Source organism: Zingiber officinale, chromosome 1A (assembly GCF_018446385.1).
Source record: "Zingiber officinale cultivar Zhangliang chromosome 1A, Zo_v1.1, whole genome shotgun sequence".
Taxonomy (NCBI): Eukaryota; Viridiplantae; Streptophyta; class Magnoliopsida; order Zingiberales; family Zingiberaceae; genus Zingiber; species Zingiber officinale.
The window spans coordinates 169,662,579-169,682,845 of record NC_055987.1 but is presented as its reverse complement, the minus strand read 5'-3'; positions in this window follow the sequence as shown (position 1 = coordinate 169,682,845).

Below are 20,267 nucleotides of genomic sequence, written 5' to 3'. Positions count from 1 at the left end.
ATGGTTGCCTAAAGTTCATTCCTTTAAGACTTTTTTCTTATCTAAAGTTCACTCCTCTAAGAATTTCACATTTGCTTAAAGTTCACTCCTTTAGAACTTTTTTCTTGTTAAATATTTCGACTGTAACGACCATCCTTCTTACTATACTATACTACTCTCTAAGAGTGATCATTACTTAACTACTAACTCTATTTAACCGGTATAATTAAAAACCACATGGAAACCTTACCGAAAAATTTTGACAGAATCTCCCCTGTACTGGTGGCCATAATCATTAATACATAACATAATATACACAGCTATAGGCGGCTGGAACATTTATCAAACAACCACACAGTTTATAAGACACAACGACTAAAAAAATTAACTATTCTAACAATAACAAATGAATAAAACTCCAACAGTGGAAAATAACCAAACTAACAATGCGGAATGAAAATGCAATCTAAAAAGACATAACCCATAAGGTATAACTCAACTATTTCTATCCACTAAACATGAAAACTCAAAACTTCCCAGGTCTCTCCATAGTCCTGGCATCACACATCCATCCGCACATCCTTGTCGCCTTCCTTTGTTAACACTTTTCTTTTTCCTGTATCTGCAGTAAGAGGAAATGCAAACTATAAGCAAAATGCTTAGTAAGCGCTATCTAACTCACAAAATCTCGATATGCATGTACATATATCTATAACATGATCTAACTGATTACTTACTGAAGACTACTTATGCTCCTCTACTAATAAAAGAACAAGACATGCTGAAATGCTAAACATGTAAAGCTACTCATGCTCAGAAAATAGCAAAGAACAGTAAGCTAATCTAAATAACATGCTAGCATAAAAGAAAACTCAACTTGCTGATTTTAAAACAAAGTGGAACTTAATTCATCTGTTCTAAGCTTATTCTTTAATTCACTTGTTTAAAACTTATTCATTAATATTTTATACTTATGTAAAACTTGCTTTACTTGTTCAAAAACTTATACTTATAATACTTCAAAATAGTAATCAACTTCTCTTGGGCCCGGCAAATGTACTTGCTTTTACTTTTGTAACGACCCGACCCATTTGGCGGCCCATTTGGTGACCCTCGGGTCATCGACCATCGACCGTCGGTCGTGCCGTTACTACTAGGTTATCTAAACCTAGGGACGACTATGGGAGCACAACCCAAGGATAACTAAGAGTCCAGCACAGTGCCACTGATAAAAGTAAAATACTTGTTATCTTTTAATACTTCTATATAATGCCTCGGCATTTTCTTTAGCACCTTGTGTGCCAAAATCCCTAAAGTCTTGACTTTGGGATCTACTTAAGGCCTTGGCCTTTTCTTTCTTTTCTTTATCTTTCTTATACTTTTCTTAAACTCAAAATTTGTAACTGAAATGCTTAATGAAAAATCTACATTGCAATGCATATTAAAAATCTGCACATGCACTACTTAACAAAAATCTGCACATGCTCTACTCAATAAAATCAACACTACTCTACTCAATAAAAATCTGCACTACTCTTCTTAATAAAAATCTGCACTATAAGCCTACATAAAAATATGCACTATAAGCTTAATTAAAATTCTGCATTTAAACTCTAAGAAATCTACATACAAACTCAAACTAAATCTAAACCTTGCTGGAATTAAAACCTATGTGAAACTAATCTTGTTTATCAATCATAGCCTTTTATTCAAACAAGGTGCAATGGCATGTTTCCATCATGGCATTTGGAACTTGTATACATATACATGTTAGCATAGTTCGGTCATGGCTATTCCTACTTGTGGTACATGCAAAATAATTCATTACTAGCAAACCTTTAAACATTAACAAGGAAAACATTAAACTAAGCACATGTGAAACATTAACTGAACCAATGTACGAGCTATCCTCTACCACTAAGAAGGTGTAACATCAATTTTTTTCTTATCTGTTACATGAGATGGAAAATCATATTACTAAATTTACATTGTTACTCTAAACTATACATGATCAAAGTGCCCCTAATTAAATTAGGAAATTGTCCTAACCCTTAGATCAGTGACCAAACCTTTGTGGTAAGAATCTGGAACAGAAACTGTGTAAGTAGACATAATAGTAGCATAAAATCTAAGTACGCAGAAAGTTTGATTTGCTACCCAAAATCTGAAAGGTTTCTTTCGGTTTAGTGGCACGGCAGGAAAAATAAACGAAAGAGGCCTAAGTGCTACATGTTGCTATCCATTGCAGTGTCCACAAAGAACCCACGAACTAGTCATGCTCTTCTTTGTGCTCACTGTCTGCCCACAGAAACACATGGACAGCAATTACCTAACCATCAATTCACGGTAGAAAAAAAAGTGGCAGCAATCATCTAAAACAAAGAAAACCACTTATCTAAGGTTTCATCTTTATTCATGTAAATAGAATCTACACCGCAGCAATCATCCAATCAAGGAAAACTCACGGCAGATTCAAAACAAGGAAAGGTACAATCCGAAAACCACTCCTACCGTAGGTGAGAAGCTACTTACCTAGCGTTCTTGGACTTACAACCGAGAAGAAGGCTTCTAATGCTTCTAGGGCTTGCGGAGAACTCAACAATCCGGCTCCTCTTCGTGCCCACAAGCTCTCCTCGATGAAAGGATCGTGAGGAGGTGGAGAACTCTCGGAAAACTCCCTCAATCGGCCGCCGGAGTGAAGCCCTAACCTTCCTTGCCTTCCGCCAAAGCACGGTCGTCGCGCGCAGAAGAGAGACGCGAGGAGAGGAGAAAGGAAAAGTTAGGTTTTTTCGAAAATCACTTAAGCCCTCTTTTTATAACCTAAGGTAATTTCTGTTATCAACTATTGCTTAAGAATATTTCGCACCTTACCTTTTCACGGAACCGTTGGTTGGCTGCGTTTCTGCCGAACCCCTGGTCGCGGGTTCAAATCCTCAACCGAGCCTTTTTCTTCCTCTTTTATTTTAAATGTTCCTAACTACCGCATAAATATAATTCGTCCCTTATATAGTTAGTAATGACTGCTTGCCCACTTGGTTAGTTGGGTTTTGACCGGGTCAAGGGTCGCTGGTTCGAACCTCGGCTTGGACATCTTTTTGTCAAAACTTCCTTCGTTTAGTAAAAATACCAAACGACCTCCAAAAATTATATAAAAATACTCTAAAAATTTCTAAAAATCTCTAGAATTTTTCTAAAGTATTTCTAAATATTTTTAAGAACTTTTAGAATACCTAATGAGAAAAATTGAGTCGTTATATCGACAAAGCCGGCATAAAATTCTTTCTTTGTCAATTATTTGTTGGACTTCTCACCAATACCAAGTGTCTAGCTCACTCTGGTTGCACTAATAATATTTTCCTAACCCTTAAACCTACTGTTCTCTTGTACATATTGATTAAATATCAAAATTCAACTTGGTTGATTACACCAATTGAAATTTGTGTCTTTTCTTTTCTCCATGTATTGTAAATCAAGTAATTAACTATTCCTTAATGCCATTTAGATTTCTAGACTTCTCTGTTAGCTCTATAAAAGGAGATGTAACATTGAACATTTGCAATGTGGAGTGCAAATAAATGAAACAAATTAAAGTTTCTAATTTTAATCTCTCCTTGTCCTTTTTTTTAATCATAAACTACTAAAATATTCGAACAATTTTGTTATTAGTGTACCTTTTCACATATCTCTAATTATATTTAGAAGTCTCATCCAAATCCCGGTAAACTCCACAAAATATCACTTCTAATTTAATCATGTTTTCATATACTTCAAACCAACTATTAAAGTTATCAAAATGTGAACTCTCTTCATCTCATGAGATCTATGGGAGATCATTCAACACATATATCCAAAGCCACCAAAAGATGGAGGGTACTAGTTGGAAGTTACATGAAAGATCTACAAGGAAATATACGTATGCAAGGTGCGATATCTCCAATGAGTGGTAAGAAAAACAATCTTCCCTCGTATTTTTGGTAAAAAGGGCCTAAAAGACTTTTGATATTTTAAAAATGAATTTCAAGAAGATGGAAAAGTAATTTCCATAAAGCATTAAACACTTTGAAAAGATTTCAATAATATGACTATGTAAAAAAGTGATCAAATAAAAAATTTCTATACAAGTTTCTAAATTGTTAATCAAATTAGAAGCTATATATAGAGATGTGATTGAAGAAAAGAAACTAGTTTTGAAGTTCCTACAAGTATTTCAAAGGTGTATATACTGATTCTTTTCCTGAACTAATTTGTAGGACCTTGTGAGTTAAAGAGAGGATGAATAGCTCTAATCACTTTATTGTTGAGAATGCAGTGGAAATCTTGAAGCGAAACTAATATAGCACAATATAATGCTAACAAGTTAATTTTACTTGTTTAACCATCTTCCCGAGCTAACTAGGTCTAAGGTAACCTAGCATTCTACTATCTCTATTGACTTCCTTCTTTTCAGATGAAATCTGAAGTCAGAGAAACCTTCTATAACAGTATTACAACACACAATAGAAATATGAAGCAAGAAGAAGTTATAATAAGTTGAGAGATTTGGCTTCGTCTTCTTCTTCAAATGCGTGCACCAAGGATGGAGGTTAAGCTCAAAGATTTCTCAACAAGAATTTAGCATGAAAACTTTGGCTTGAGATGGGAGATCTGTTGCCTCTAATATGTATGAAACACAAGATAAAATATGTAAACAACTTACAATGATCTCTCGATATGATATTGATCTCTGCTTGATGTCGAAAGCATGATTACGGATGAAACCAGAAAGCCCTTCGAGTTTCACAAGCTAAATCCCTTTCCACAGGGTGTTCTCCTTTGGTTGAGATCACCTCCGATCCCTCTCATTTTCCCTTCTCTCTTAGATCTTCATGACTTGGACGTACTTATATAAGATAAGTGAGGAAGACAAAGGGGAAAGGACACCCCTTGGTCTCCCTGATGTTTTAGCAATGAGGGAGATGAAGGGGAAACGACGCCCATTCGTCTCCTCAATGTCTAACATCTCCCACTCGTCTAAGTCAATTCATAAAGGTTATATAGTCACAATGACCATGTAAGTCACATAGACTACGAGATGATCATGTCACAAAAATAAAAATAAAACATTAGTTAGTTATAAAGACCAAATAAGTTACATAGACTTTATGATGATCAAGCCATAAAGACTAGAGCATAAATTAATTAGTCACAAAGACTAAATAAGAATATTCATTCAATATATTAGGGAAAATGGTTCATGCGACAACAAGCACACTGAGCATTCATTGCTAAGAATATTGTTATACCTTACATAGCTTCTCTATAGAACGAATCAAAGACATCAAAACTTGCCTTTACCCGAGATTAAATTATTTACATTAATATGAGCATCTCTAATCCCTCATAATGACTATTACGTCAAGAGTATGTTCAACATCTCTAATAAATATAATTATTCATAATCACATTTTATATACTGAACTAAAAATATAACTGGTACCACTGAATAAATGTCACAAATGTAAATCAATCTTAATCTTCCTTTTTAGCTAAAATCTATTCATTCTAATCAATCACTTTTCTAGTTATGCTCCATAGATTGAATCACTGATTGCTAATAGGAAACATGCTAACGTAGCAAACACAGATCAAAACCTCAAGTAGATAGCTAAATAACCACTTAGGGCAAGATTGAACTTAACTTATAATAGTAAAGAAGCAAAGATTCATTCTCCTACTATCCTTCTTGTCGCTATAACACATGTGGTATGAATCACATGCTACGATGTTATTCTTTTTACTAAAAAGATTTCATTTTTTTTTTCAAAATTTAACATCATACAAATTTCGATCTAGATATACCTAATGTCTAATCCTATATTTAACATATGAATTTCAATCTGGCCTTAAGGAAATTTAGCAAATGGTGGGTTCATTTACTCTAATCATTACATAAATGATCTCATCTTGACATAATTATCAAGGCAATCTTAACTTATGGGTATGTCTTTATTCACAGCTATATAAGTTGTCCCATAAGCAACAATCTTACCTGTATTTATATTTAACAAATAGAGATGATTGTCTATGTGAGTGGATCAATCTCAATCTGGCAACATGCTTATCAAGACTTTAATTCGAATAGAACAAAGATATATACACTAATAGATTATGGCATTTTCATTTATCTAAATGTCTTTACAATATGTTACATTCTTTAAAGTCCCAAAGACTTCACATGTCCCTGAAATGACTCTATAGTCAATGGCTTAGTAAAATAATTGGTATGCATATTTCATGTAGGATGTACTCAAGAATTATCATTTTCTTGTCAATAATATCCCTTATAAAATTATACTTAATTTCTATATGCTTACCTTTGTTGTGATATTTGGGATTCTTGGAAAAAACCATAGCAGCTTAATTGTCATAGTACACTATAATAGGACTTCTATTGCCCTCAACAATCTTCAAATGTTTCAGGAACCTTCTTAATTAGACAACCTCTTGTATAGTTGCTGCACAAGCCATATACTCAGCTTCCATTATTGACAGGGATACACAAGCCTGCTTTTTTCTATTCCATGAGATGACACCACCATTCAGCAAGAAGGTATAGCCAAATGTGAATTTTCTGTTATCAAGGTCTCCCACCCAATCTACATATGTGTAGCCACTTAGGCTCATATTTGATACTTGAAAACAGAGGCAATAATCTACTATCCCTTTGGGATATCTAAATATCCTTTTCACCGCTTACAATATCTCGATCCTAGGTTTGATTGAAATGACTAACTAAGGCAGTAATATAGCTTATATTAAGACGAGAATACAACATAGCATACATTAAACTACCAATAGTGCTGACATATGATTTTTTTCTTCATTTTAGCTATTTTCTAAAGAGTCTTAGGATACATACTTTTGCTCAAAATAGTACCTTTTGCTATAGATGTCTATTCAATGTTGCAATCTGACATATTAAAGTATTATAGTATCTTAATGATATAAGCTTCTTGAGATAAACCCAAAAGTTTTTTTGATCAATCTCTAATGATTTTCACAGCTAAGATATACTCTACTTCTCTCATATCTATTATGTCAAATTATGATGAAAGTCAGGATTTGACCTTTATCATATACTTTATGTCACTTCCATCTATTAACATATCATCAACATATAATGATAAAATGATAAACTTTTCTTTTTTTCCTTTCATAGGTAAACACAATGATCCTCATTAATCATTTTGAAATCATAAGATAAAATGACTTCATAAATCTTATGTTTCATTGTCTTGAGGGTTGCTTTAGAACATATATAGACTTCTTAAGTCTGCATATTCTATTTTCTTGACCTCCAACAATGTAACCTTCTGGCTATGCCATAATGATTTCTTCATCAAGATTACCATTAAGGAAAGCTATTTTTACATCCATTTGATGTAATTTCATGTCAAATTGTGCTACTATAGTTAAGATGATACGTATTGACATAAACTTCACAATTGGGGAGAATATCTCTTCAAAATTAATACCCTCTATTTGGGTATATCCTTTTGCAACTAAACGAGCCTTGTATTGATTAATCGATCCACCTGATTTCCTCTTTACTTTAAGAATCTACTTATTCCCAATAGCCCTTCGACCTAGAGGAAGATCAACTATATCTCAAACTTAATTTTTTTTATTAACTTCATCTCCTTATCCATTGTTATTTTTCATTTTTCTCTTACTGAGCTTCTCAAAGCTTCCTCAACTGTTCGAGGTTCCTCATCGTCAACTTGGAGAATCATCAATGCCTCATTCTCAATGTCAAATCTTCTCCAAGGAATAATCTAATGACTACTTCTTTATAGGTTAGACTATTGAGAAACTGACTCATTCAGTGGTAAATTACTGTCACTAGGTTGATTAGATTTAGACATCTCCTAATTTGTTGATAAAGGAGCATTATCCTTCTCCTTTATCTCATATAGAGAAATAGTCTTATCAACTTCACCTCGTGTTGGGAATTCAATTTCAAGAAAAGTAGCATTTATTGACTTTATTCCAGAGATGGTTTCATCTTGTCGCTCGCCAATGAAGACGTAACCCTTAGAAGTCTCAGAATACCTTACACAGATACACTTCTTACCTTTGTGTTCTAATTTTTTATATTCATGAGTCTTATCATGAGCGTGGGCAACTGACCCCCAAGGTCTCAGATTACTCAAATCTGGCTTTCTGTCTGTCCAACGTTCATGTGGGGTAGATGGAACTGACTTTGAAGATACTTTGTTAAGTATATAAGTCACAGCTAATAATGCATCTCCCCAATAGGAGATTGACGAATTAGCTTGTGTCATCATACACCTAACCATTTTAAAAAAAGTCTTATTTCTTCTTTCAGCAACCCCATTTTGATATGGAGTTTCAAGAATAGTTGTTTATTAATCCCTTTCTCATTACACATTATCTTGAACTGATCAAACAAATATTCACCTCCATGGCCAGTGCACAAAGTTTTAACCTTTCATTCTAATTGATTTTCAACTTCATTCAAGTAACGAATGAAGCAATCTAATGCTTCAGATTTGTGAGAAATCAAATACACATAACCAAAATGTGTAAAGTCATCAATAAATGTAATGAAATAAGAACTCTCATTTCTAGCCTTCAGATTCATTGGGTCACAAATATCTGAATTAATTACAATGGTGATTCAGCCCTAATAGTCTTTCCAAATAGTTTCCTAGTTATTTTTCCAGCAAAACAATGCTCACATATAGATAAGTTAATTTTAGCATGAGCGCCTAAAAGACCCTCTTTAGCTAATCTATTCATTCATTCTTGTCCTATATGTCCTAGTCTATCATGCCAAATTTCATTATTAACATCAGCATTACTAGTAAGAGCAATGTTTGAAAAATAATCATCATTATTATTTAGTTCTACATCAAGAATCATAAAATCATTTGTTACATAACCATGCCTAATTAACATTGAGTTAATATGAAGTTCCACACAACGACTATAAAAATTTACACAATAATCTAAATCAAAAAGATAAGTGATAGAAACCAGATTCCGTGGAATCTCAGGAGCATACAGGACATCATGTAGAAATAAGATTCGTCCACCATATAGATTGAGTTTACAAGTGTCAATTCTTGCATTGTTTCCCACATATATCCATTTGTTGCTAGCTGGTACCTGATAGTACATACATATGTAGCTCGATCACGAGCTACATGGTTCGTTGCTCCTAAATCTATAATCCATAAAGGATAAAAATCAGCTACCAACACTGTACTTGCAACATAATGCTCATGGAAAGAAGATAGAGATGGATCTACCTTTTTAGGCTCAGTACAATCTCGAGCAAAATGACCCTTTTTGCCACAGTTGTAGCAAGTTAACTTGCTCTTAGGTCTTTGTCCATATTTCTTTCCTTTCTTCTTGATTTGGTTTTTCGCAGCAACAACACTAGCCTTCTTTCCTTTTCCCTTTCCTTTCTTAAACCATTTTTTCTTATTCTTGGAACTAGAACCTTCAGGGCATTTGCTCCTATAATTTAGGGCATTTGCTCTTATAATGTCCATGCTCCCTACACTCAAAATATATGATATGATTTTTATTTTTATTTGAAACATTTATACCTTCATGTGTAGGGATGGCACTTGATCCTCCATTTGATTTTTCTTGACTTGTGGAGGTGGAAGCTTCTTCACCCTCTTCTTCTCTTGACCCGGATGTGGAGGCTTCTTCTTGCTCCGGTGTCAATGATCTACACTCCCCCTCAATCCTAGAGGTGGAGGCTTCTTCATCTTCATCTTGTACATGGAACAAGGAGTATGCCCTCTCCTTGCCCTCTTCATTGCATTCCTTTGAAGATGAAGCTTCTTGAACTTCTTCTTCGGAAGATGAGCATCTCTCACCTTCGGAATTTTCCTCCTCTTGGTCTTGCTCCAATGAGTCACCCTCTTTGGATTCTTCTTGGATTGGTACAGTGAAGGGGATCTCATGAATCTTGGCCAATTTGCTCCATAGCTCTTTGGCATCTTCAAAATCTCCAATTTACTCCAAGATGTTGCTCGGCAATAAATTGATCAAAAGCTTGGTCACTTTGTCATTGGTCTCACATCTTTGGATTTGGTCTTGGCTCCATTTGCTTTTCATGAGAGGCTTGCCCTTGGAGTTTGTTGGAGCTTCAAATTCTTCCATTAGAGCAAACCATTGCTCTATCTCCATCATCAAGAAATTCTCGATCTTTGATTTCCAAAGATCGAAGCTTGTTAAAATAAATGATGGAGGCACCCTTGTATCGAATCCAAGTCTGTCTTGGAATTTCATTGAAGTTGAGCTTGATAAAATCTTTGACTTGAAGAATTTTACTCCAACTTCTTCACCCTCTAGCTCTTTGCCCCTTCCGGCGATGATTCAGGTAAAGAGCAACCTGACTCTGATACCACTTTTGGGACCGATTATGTAGCTAGAGGGGGGTGAATAGCTCGACACGATCCTCGTACTCTTCGTTGCTTGTTTATTCAATGATATGGAAATACAAAGAAACAACACACACAATGCTAACTCGAGGATTTACTTGGTATCCACCTCACAAGAGGTGACTAATCCAAGGATCCACACACTCACACACCTTCCACTAATAAAACACTCCTTTATGGTAACTACCAAAGGCGGAGAAGCCCTACAAGTTCACACTACAAGAAGAAAGGGAAAGGGAACAAAATACAAGCTAAAAGCTTACAAGTTAGCACAAGAAAACCCTAACCCTAGATTTCTTCTTCTTGCTGTAGATCCACCTCTTGACTTGGAAGAACCTCCAAGAACTTCAAGAACTGGCGGTGAGAACTCTGTGGAGAGGCTCTGTGAAGATCTGTGCTGGCTGGAGAAGAAAGTCATTCGTTCTTGTGGAGATTTACCGAGAAAACAGCTTGCCAGCAGCTAAATACAACGCCAACAGTCGGATCCCGATCGATTGGATTGCTCCCAATCGATCGGATTGCTCCCAATCGATCAGGGAGGCTTTGGATCGATCAGCTGATCGATCCAGAGCACCTCTGTACTCTCGGAAATTGCCTGGATCGATCGGCTGATCGATCCAGGGCTTATCGCGCGAAATCGCAGCTCCCAATCGATCCATTGATCGATTGGGGGATCTGGATCGATCCAGCGCTATTCTGTGTGATTGAGCACTTGTCCCAATCGATCCACTGATCGATTGGGAGGAGGTTTGTCGCAAAGACTCGCTCAATCGGCCGATCTATTGGGCATGAGCCAATCGATCGGCTGATCGATCCAACTCATGATTTCTCCCTAAAATCAAGTCTAAAGCCTCCTAAACCAACATCCGGTCAACCATGACCTGTTGGTCCATCATGCCTAGCATCCGGTCACCCTTGACCTGCTAGGACTCACTCAACAAGTGTCCGGTCAATCCCTTTGACCCACTTGAACTTCCACCATATGTCTGGTCAACATTGACCCATCTGGATTTCCTCGTGCCAAATATCCGATCAATCCCTTTGACCTACTTGGACTTCCCAACACCAGATGTCCGATCATCCTTGATCCATCTGGATTTTCCTTGTGCCAATTATCTAGTCAATCCCTTTGACCTGCTTGGACTTCCCAACACCAGATGTTTAATCATCCTTGATCCATCTGGATTTTCCTTGTGCCAGGTATCCGGTCAATCCCTTTGACCTGCTTGGACTTCCCAACACCAGATGTCCGATCATCCTTGATCCATCTGGATTTTCCTTGCCTGGCTTCACTCACCAGGACTTCCCTTCTGCCTAGCTTCACTCACTAGGTCTTTCACCTGGCTTCACTCACCAGGATTTCTCTTCTGCCTAGCTTCACTCACTAGGACTTTCACCTGGCTTCACTCACCAGCATTTCTCTTCTGCCTAGCTTCACTCACTAGGACTTTCACCTGGCTTCACTCACCAGGATTTCTCTTCTGCCTAACTTCACTCACTAGGTCTTTCACCTGGCTTCACTCACCAGGATTTTTCTTCTGCCTAGCTTCACTCACTAGGACTTTCACCTAGCTTCACTCACTAGGATTTCTCAGTCAAGTATCCAGTCAATCTTGACCTACTTGACTATCCTTCACACATGAACAATTGCACCTGCAATCTTCATGTATCGACTACATGTATTGTCAAATATCGAAACCACAACATCAAGACTCGAGCTTGACTCAATTCAAGCTCAGTCAACACGGTCAACCTTGACCTGGGGAATATTGCACCAACAGACTTCACCCGTGCCCTAGCACTGTCGTCGGATTCTTGATCACCTCCGACCAGTGGAGAGGAAGAAGGTAAGTTGGTTGGAATTAGGTTATTGTTTGGCAGTAATCTCCACTCTTGATCTTGGTCTTTTCCTTGCTGCTAATCTAGGTTACGGATAAGTGAAGAAGTGGTGCTCTGTGGTGTTATTTGTTTAGCAACAGAAGACCTTAATCCACAGAAGTGAGGGCTGTGATTTTTAGGTAAAGAGTGGTGATCTTGATATATTTTGTAATTGATGTGGTCTGTGAATTTAGCATTTTCTTAGTTGTTTATGTGTAAAAGGAATTAGGTTTTTATTTATGGTTGATTGGAGATTAGGTAACTAACCCTAATTGATCGTCAATTTTGTTTAGGCAAGATGATGGTCATATGATTTGGGTTTTACCCTAATTTAGGGTTAGAGATTTTATTTAGATATTTATAAGAATTATAGCTAAAAAAAATATGATCCTGTCCGAACGCTGAATCAACGGACGCTGGGCACGTGGCACTCTCCGGGTCGCCGATGTAGATCTCCGGCTAGTCTCACGAAGCTCCGGCGAACCTGCACAGAAGTCGGGCCGGGAAGGGGTTCCCGGCGGCGACCCTCCGACGCTCAAGTCAGGTAAGCAAGTGGTGGAAAAAGTAGCTCCAAAGCTCGTAGAACGCGTACCTCCGGCGAAGTCTGCGGCTCTTTATATAGAGCGGTGAAAGAGCCTCTACACGCCCACCGAGGCGTGTACGTGTCCCAGCCCATACCTCGGTATGTGTTTGTCAGAAAGCTTACCTGACGCCATACTGCAATAGTCTCATCGCGCCTTCGATGGGACAACAGGACACCCCGTTGTCAGACTAGGAGTATGGCTTAGCTATATGACTTGACGGCTGTCAGCAGATGTTCCTGTCCATATTTACCCACCGCCGGCCAGGACGTCCATCCGGTCGGCTAGACGGAGAGCGCCGTCCGGACGGCCCTAATTCCCTGCGCCGGCCGGGCGGCGCGCCCATTACGTCCTGCCTTCTCTTAGGCCTTCCGCTCGATCATTATTTACTGTTTCATTGAGCGTCGGAACCCCGATCCCTGTCAGTGCACCTTTTACTATCAGATGTTTACTGGCAGACCGATCGGCTTGCCCTTTTCTCATGAGTCCGGTCGGCTCACCCTTATTCGACGGACCACCTGGCCTTTTGACCTCCACGTGGCGTTGACCCCTCGTTAGGGGGTCCCGGGCTTTTACCACCGGATCACTTGCCTTCCCCTCGAGTCTAGTCGAAGGAGGCGAAGTCCGACTGACTGGACTGCCGATCTGACTGAACAATGATCACTACATTAGGCCGTTCGGCCAGGCATAGGGATACTCATCCGTTCGGCGGTATCTTGTCCGTGCCTTGTGTTCTCTTGGAATCCATGTCCGATGCTCTCCCCTACTACCCATCACGTGCGCTGCGCACGGTAAGGGGAGCTCATTAAATGCGGCCAGTATCCTGCTGACACGTGGCGATCGTGCGTTTGTCAGCGTATGGCGGTGGCGTCACTTCTGATGGGACAGCCGCCGTTTGAAATGAACGGCTAGATGACGACCTCGATATCGGTGACCTGGATCGGACGGCTGAAATTAATAGCGGCCGGCCTTATAAAGTGCCGACTTCCGCTTTCCGTCGCATTTCGGCCTCATCTCCTCCCGACGTTTCGCTGCTCCTTTCTTCTCTGGCGACCTTGTGTTCCGACTCTCCGGTGACCCTACAGCCCCCTTCGATCATCCTCTTTGCCCGTAAGGATTCCTTTTCCTTGCCGCCTCTCCTTTTTTCTCTCTATTAGCTATTTCTTTCATCATCCCGCATTCTTTCCCTGTTTTTATTTCTCCCTCCTTCCATCACACGTCCATCCCTGGCCTTATACCATGACCAATACCTCACAGCCGACCGGCGGTGCTCCGGGTCTTTGGTATTCGGCCATGGAAAGCCGGTTCGACGAGGAGGACGCCTTGCGCCTCACTCGAACCTATGATCTGCCGACCGACCACCAAATAGTGTTAGCCACACCGACCGATCGGCCTCATGAACCGCTGCCCGGCACCGTTTTATTCTTCCGAGACCAATTTTTGGCCGGGCTACGCTTTCCACCCCACAAGTTCTTCTTACAAATCTGCAATTATTTTCGCATTCCGCTCGGCCAAGTAGTCCCTAACTCCATTAGGCTGTTGAGCGGAGTGATAGTCCTTTTTAAACTGAACAACATCCCCCTCGACCCTAAGATTTTTCACTACTTTCTTTATCCCAAGCAAGCCGAGTGGGGTACCTTTATTTTCCAATCTAGGATAGGCTTCGTCCTTTTTGATAATATGCCGAGCTCCAACAAACATTGGAAGGAGCACTTTTTCTATGTGCGTTTTCTCGCACCAAGTGGTAGACGGCGATGCCGGCGCAGCCGGAGCTCGGCAAATTTAGAGGCGATGCGGCCTACCTTCATGCGTCCGAGCGGTTGGTGGGTCAACGCTATCACATTGACAAGCTGCTCCTCCCAGGAGTAATGTATATATTCGGCCTGTCTTCCACCCCAGCCGATCTGCCTTGCAGCATGAGTAAGCGATTCTCATCCCTCCTTTTTCTTTTGTTCTAATTGATTTAATCTTTGTTTCTGCAGCTGAAGTTATGTGGCGTGCTAAGGCGACCGAGAAGCTCAAATTGAAAGCCGCTCAGATTGAGGCGGTGAAGAACAAGGAGGTCGCCGAGCGGGGCCTTGATCCAGCCGATCCGACCGGCGAATTAGGCGAGGGGACCCAGGATGCCCCTGAAACCTTAGCAGCTACTACCTCTCACGACGAGGCAGCGGGCGGCACAGAACCTTCTACCCAAGCCGAGGTGGAGGGTCGTTCGGCCGATGATGTTCCGCTACTCACTCGGAAGCGCCGACGACCGGAATCTGCATCTGCCTCAATTCCACTTGATGAGCCACAGCCCGAGCAGGGCGCGGATGCCCCGGTGTTGTCCAGGACGGTTTCCCTATAGAGTACCCCGACCCCACATGGCTCTCCGAGGGCAAGCTCTGAGGTGCCGCCGTCCAGCCCTTCAAGAACTCTGCGCCGTATCAGGCGTTTGGGCGAGCTTCCTTCCTCGCCCACCGGTGGGCCTTCCGGTAAGGCCGATGCTTCTCAGGGCAAGCCGAGCGGCCAGAACTTAATTAAAACCGTCCTGCGCCTCCCCTTAGAGGAATACATGGCTGCTGCTGATCGGCCAGTGGTCCCCGAGCAGCAGATCACCTTGACGGGCCCTCTTGCAAAAGCTTGGGAGGACGCTCGGCGCCGAATAAAAGCGATGACTCCCGGGCAGCTCGGCGACAACAACCTTCAACAGGCCACCGGGGTATGCTCTTTTTCTTTGTTCGTGTATTTGAATTAAGTTTTTAACTTGTTCACTTTTGCTCGTAGAACTGGGTGAAGCAAATTGCCATTAGCAATCGGTTGGCCGAGCTGGAGGATGAATTGAAAAAACTCAAGGCCGCGGGGGACAGCCAACAGTCGACGGTCGCTCTGGAGAAGGCCAAAAAATTACTAGAAGCCGAACGGAAACGGGCTTCCGATCTGGCGAGCAAGGTCGTTCGGCTTGAAGCGATGGTCAAACAACGAGATAAGGAGATCAAGACGACGATCACTCGGAAGCGACAGGCCATCGATGACATGGACCGAATGAAGGTGGAGATCAGAGGGCTGGAGCAACGCATCAAGGATCTGGATGCTCTTCTGGCCACCGAGAAGGAGAGCCGTTCGGCCGATCTTCAAAGATTTGATGTAGATTTGAAGGATCTCCAAGCTGCCAGCGACGCTGCCCACGCCGAGCTCAAAGAGTATCAAGAGGGGGAGTCGGCTCGCTCCGACGAGGTGAGGAAGGCATTCGTCCGCTCGGATGCCTTTGGGGAGAAATTTACTGACAAGATCTCCCTCACCTTTGAAGAGGCGATCAAAGCGGCTGTGGATCACTTAAAGGCCAAAGGCCACCTGCCCGCCGAGCTGACCATCCCTCCCGAGGACATCGCGACCGTGATAGGCGCCATCCCTGATGCTCTTTTTGATTTCGACGCATGAGGAGTGTTTCTTATGAACTTTTTTGTATCCCCGCCGTTCGGCCAAACTTATTTTTGCTGTAACTTTTTTAGTTAGCCCTGTGCTTAATAGATAATCTTTTCCTTTCCTTTAACTTTTGTTTTGGCAAGAAATTTTTCTCTCGTCATAACTAAAGTGTTCTTTAAAACTCCTCCGCTCGGCTTCACGCTCTAACATGGACCCAAGCCGCCTGCCTTCAATAACGTCTTTCGCCACACAATTAAGCAGCCGCTCGGCGCGCGAACGTCACTCGTTCACTTGCTCGCATTTTTAATTCCGATTAACCATCTTTTGCTTCGCGCCTTACCTCAAAGGGGTTTTCGCTAGATTTTCGCAATGCGAGCTGCTCGGACGTTTATAGACGCCGGCTCGTCTCTCGATATTTAACGTCGGAGCTCGACGGTCTTCCGCTCGGACGTTTATAGACGCCGGCTCGTCTCTCGATATTTAACGTCGGAGCTCGACGGTCTTTCGCTCGGACGTTTAGACGCCGGCTCGTCTCGATATTTAACGTCGAGCTCGGCGGTCTTCCGCTCGGGCGTTTATAGACGTCGGCTCGTCTCTCGATATTTAACGTCGGGCTCGGCGGTCTTCCGCTCGGGCGTTTATAGATGCGGCTCGTCTCCGATATTTAACGTCGGGCTCGGCGGTCTTCGCTCGGGCGTTTATAGGCGGCTCGTCTCGATATTAAGCGTCCGGCGAAGGCCGAGCTCCGGCGTTAAATATCGAGCGACGAGCCGGCGGCATCGAGAGACGAGCCGGCGTCTATAAACGTCCGAGCGGAAGACCGGAGCACGCTGAATCAACGGACGCTGGGCACGTGGCACTCTCCGGGTCGCCGATGTAGATCTCTGGCTAGTCTCACGAAGCTCTGGCGAACCTGCACAGAAGTCGGGCCGGGAAGGGGTTCCCGGCGGCGACCCTCCGACGCTCAAGTCAGGTAAGCAAGTGGTGGAAAAAGTAGCTCCAAAGCTCGTAGAACGCGTACCTCCGGCGAAGTCTGCGGCTCTTTATATAGAGCGGTGAAAGAGCCTCTACACGCCCACCGAGGCGCGTACGTGTCCGCAGCCCATACCTCGGTATGTGTTTGTCAGAAAGCTTACCTGACGCCATACTGCAACAGTCCCATCGCGCCTTCGATGGGACAACAGGACACCCCGTTGTCAGACTAGGAGTATGGCTTAGCTATATGACTTGACGGCTGTCAGCAGATGTTCCTGTCCCTATTTACCCACCGCCGGCCAGGACGTCCATCCGGCTGGCTAGACGGAGAGCGCCGTCCGGACGGCCCTAATTCCCTGCGCCGGCCGGGCGGCGCGCCCATTACGTCCTGCCTTCTCTTAGGCCTTCCGCTCGGTCATTATTTACTGTTTCATTGAGCGTCGGAACCCCGATCCCTGTCAGGGCGCCTTTTACTATCAGATGTTTACTGGCAGACCGATCGGCTTGCCCTTTTCTCATGAGTCCAATCGGCTCACCCTTCTTCGACGGACCACCTGGCCTTTTGACCTCCACGTGGCGTTGACCTCTCGTTAGGGGGTCCCGGGATCAGCTCGCGTCCGATCGGCTTCATGAGTTCTCTGTCGCCTGTCGACTGAGGGAGACCGTCGTCCGACATTCCGGGGCACAGGATGAGCCACGAAGGGAAGACTTCGACAATCCCTTGTGTTGTGCGTATCCGTCCGGTGGAAGGAGCAGAACATCGGGGTCTATCTCTTCTTTGGCTTGGGACGGGCGGCAGCTACCTCTTGCACATGGAACCTGGCGTGGGGGGATCGGATTGCTTCGGCCCTTGGTCCTCTAGGCGGCTGATGAGTGGCGTGCTGTTTCCGCTAGCCTGAGGAGCCCGATCGGCTGGAGTTTCCTTTTTTCTGGCCGCTTGCGCTTCTTCCACGTTGATGTATTCGTTAGCCCGGTGTAGCATGTGATCGTAATCTCGGGGCGGCTTTCGGATGAGTGATCGGAAAAAATCCTCATCCACTAGGCCTTGTGTGAAGGCATTCATCATGGTTTCTGAAGTGGCCGTTGGAATATCCATCGCCACTTTGTTGAATCGCTGGATGTAAGCTCGGAGCGATTCACGGGCTTCTTGCTTGATGGCGAACAGGCTCACGCTCGTTTTCTGGTAGCGTCGGCTGCTTGCAAAATGGTGGAGGAAGGTCGTTCGGAAGTCCTTGAAGCTTGTGATGGATCCGTCCGGCAACCTCCGAAACCACCGTTGAGCCGATCCCGAGAGAGTGGTAAGAAAAACTCGGCACTTTACTCCATCTGTGTATTGATGGAGAGTAGCTGTGTTATCGAACTTACCCAGATGATCATCTGGGTCAGTTGTCCCATTATACTCGCTGATCGTCGGAGGCACATAGTGCTTCGGTAGAGGATCTCGCAGAATAGCCTCTGAAAATTGGCGATTAATCCTCTCGGGTGATGCGTCCGCTCGGGGGGCTTTCCCTTTTCTGTCATCTCGTCTAGGCATCTCATCCGAAGAAGATCCCCTATCTCTATAAGCTGGTACGACTTCAGGGGTGCGGAATAGGGCTCGATGAAATGCAACGGTGGCCGGTGGTGCTTCCGCTCGACCACCAGACGCTGATGTTGCTTGCTGCTCCGGCCGCTCGGCTGTGGCTTTCTATTTTTGCACCACGAGCTTGGCGGCCCTTATCTCGATCAGAGCGTCGAGTTCCTCGTTCGAAAGCGTAACCATGTGTTCTTGTCCAGCCTCGTCCATTGCTTCCGATCGGATGCAGGAGCGTTCCGACAGACGGCGCCAAATTGATCCTGTCCGAACGCTGAATCAACGGACGCTGGGCACGTGGCACTCTCCGGGTCGCCGATGTAGATCTCCGACTAGTCTCACGAAGCTCCGGCGAACCTGCACAGAAGTCGGGCCGGGAAGGGGTTCCCGGCGGTGACCCTCCGACGCTCAAGTCAGGTAAGCAAGTGGTGGAAAAAGTAGCTCCAAAGCTCGTAGAACGCGTACCTCCGGCGAAGTCTGCGACTCTTTATATAGAGCGGTGAAAGAGCCTCTACACGCCCACCGAGGCGCGTACGTGTCCGCAGCCCATACCTCGGTATGTATTTGTCAGAAGGCTTACCTGACGCCATACTACAACAGTCCCATCGCGCCTTCGATGGGACAACAGGACACCCCGTTGTCAGACTAGGAGTATGGCTTAGCTATATGACTTGACGACTGTCAGCAGATGTTCCTGTCCCTATTTACCCACCGTCGGCCAGGACGTCCATCCGGCCGGCTAGACGGAGAGCGCCGGCCGGGCGGCGCGCCCATTACGTCCTGCCTTCTCTTAGGCCTTCCGCTCGGTCATTATTTACTGTTTCATTGAGCGTCGGAACCCCGATCCCTGTCAGGGCGCCTTTTACTATCAAATGTTTACTGGCAGACCGATCGGCTTGCCCTTTTCTCATGAGTCCGGTCGGCTCACCCTTCTTCGACGGACCACCTGGCCTTTTGACCTCCACGTGGCGTTGACCCCTCGTTAGGGGGTCCCGGGCTTTTACCACCGGATCAAAATATATTTATATTGATGCACTACAAGAAATTTTAGATTTAACCACACCTAATAGACAACAGTTTTTCGAGAAATTGTTGTCTTTTTGCCATTTAATAATGGTTTTATTGAAAACCGTTGTTGTTCATCATAATTTTTTTTAAATGACAACGGCTTTTAAAAAACTGTTGTCTAATGTATGTCAAAGACAACGATTTTTTAAAAACTGTTGTCTAATGTATGTCAAAGACAACGGTTTTAAAAAATTGTTGTCTTTTAGCGTTGCTTACATGATAATATACAACAGTTTTATTAAACTGTTGTCTATTGAATGTTGTTGAATCCCCAAAAAATAATAGTTTTTTTTAATTTCACGAAAAAAAATCACGAACAAAGAGTTTTTTTGTTCGAGTGAGGCT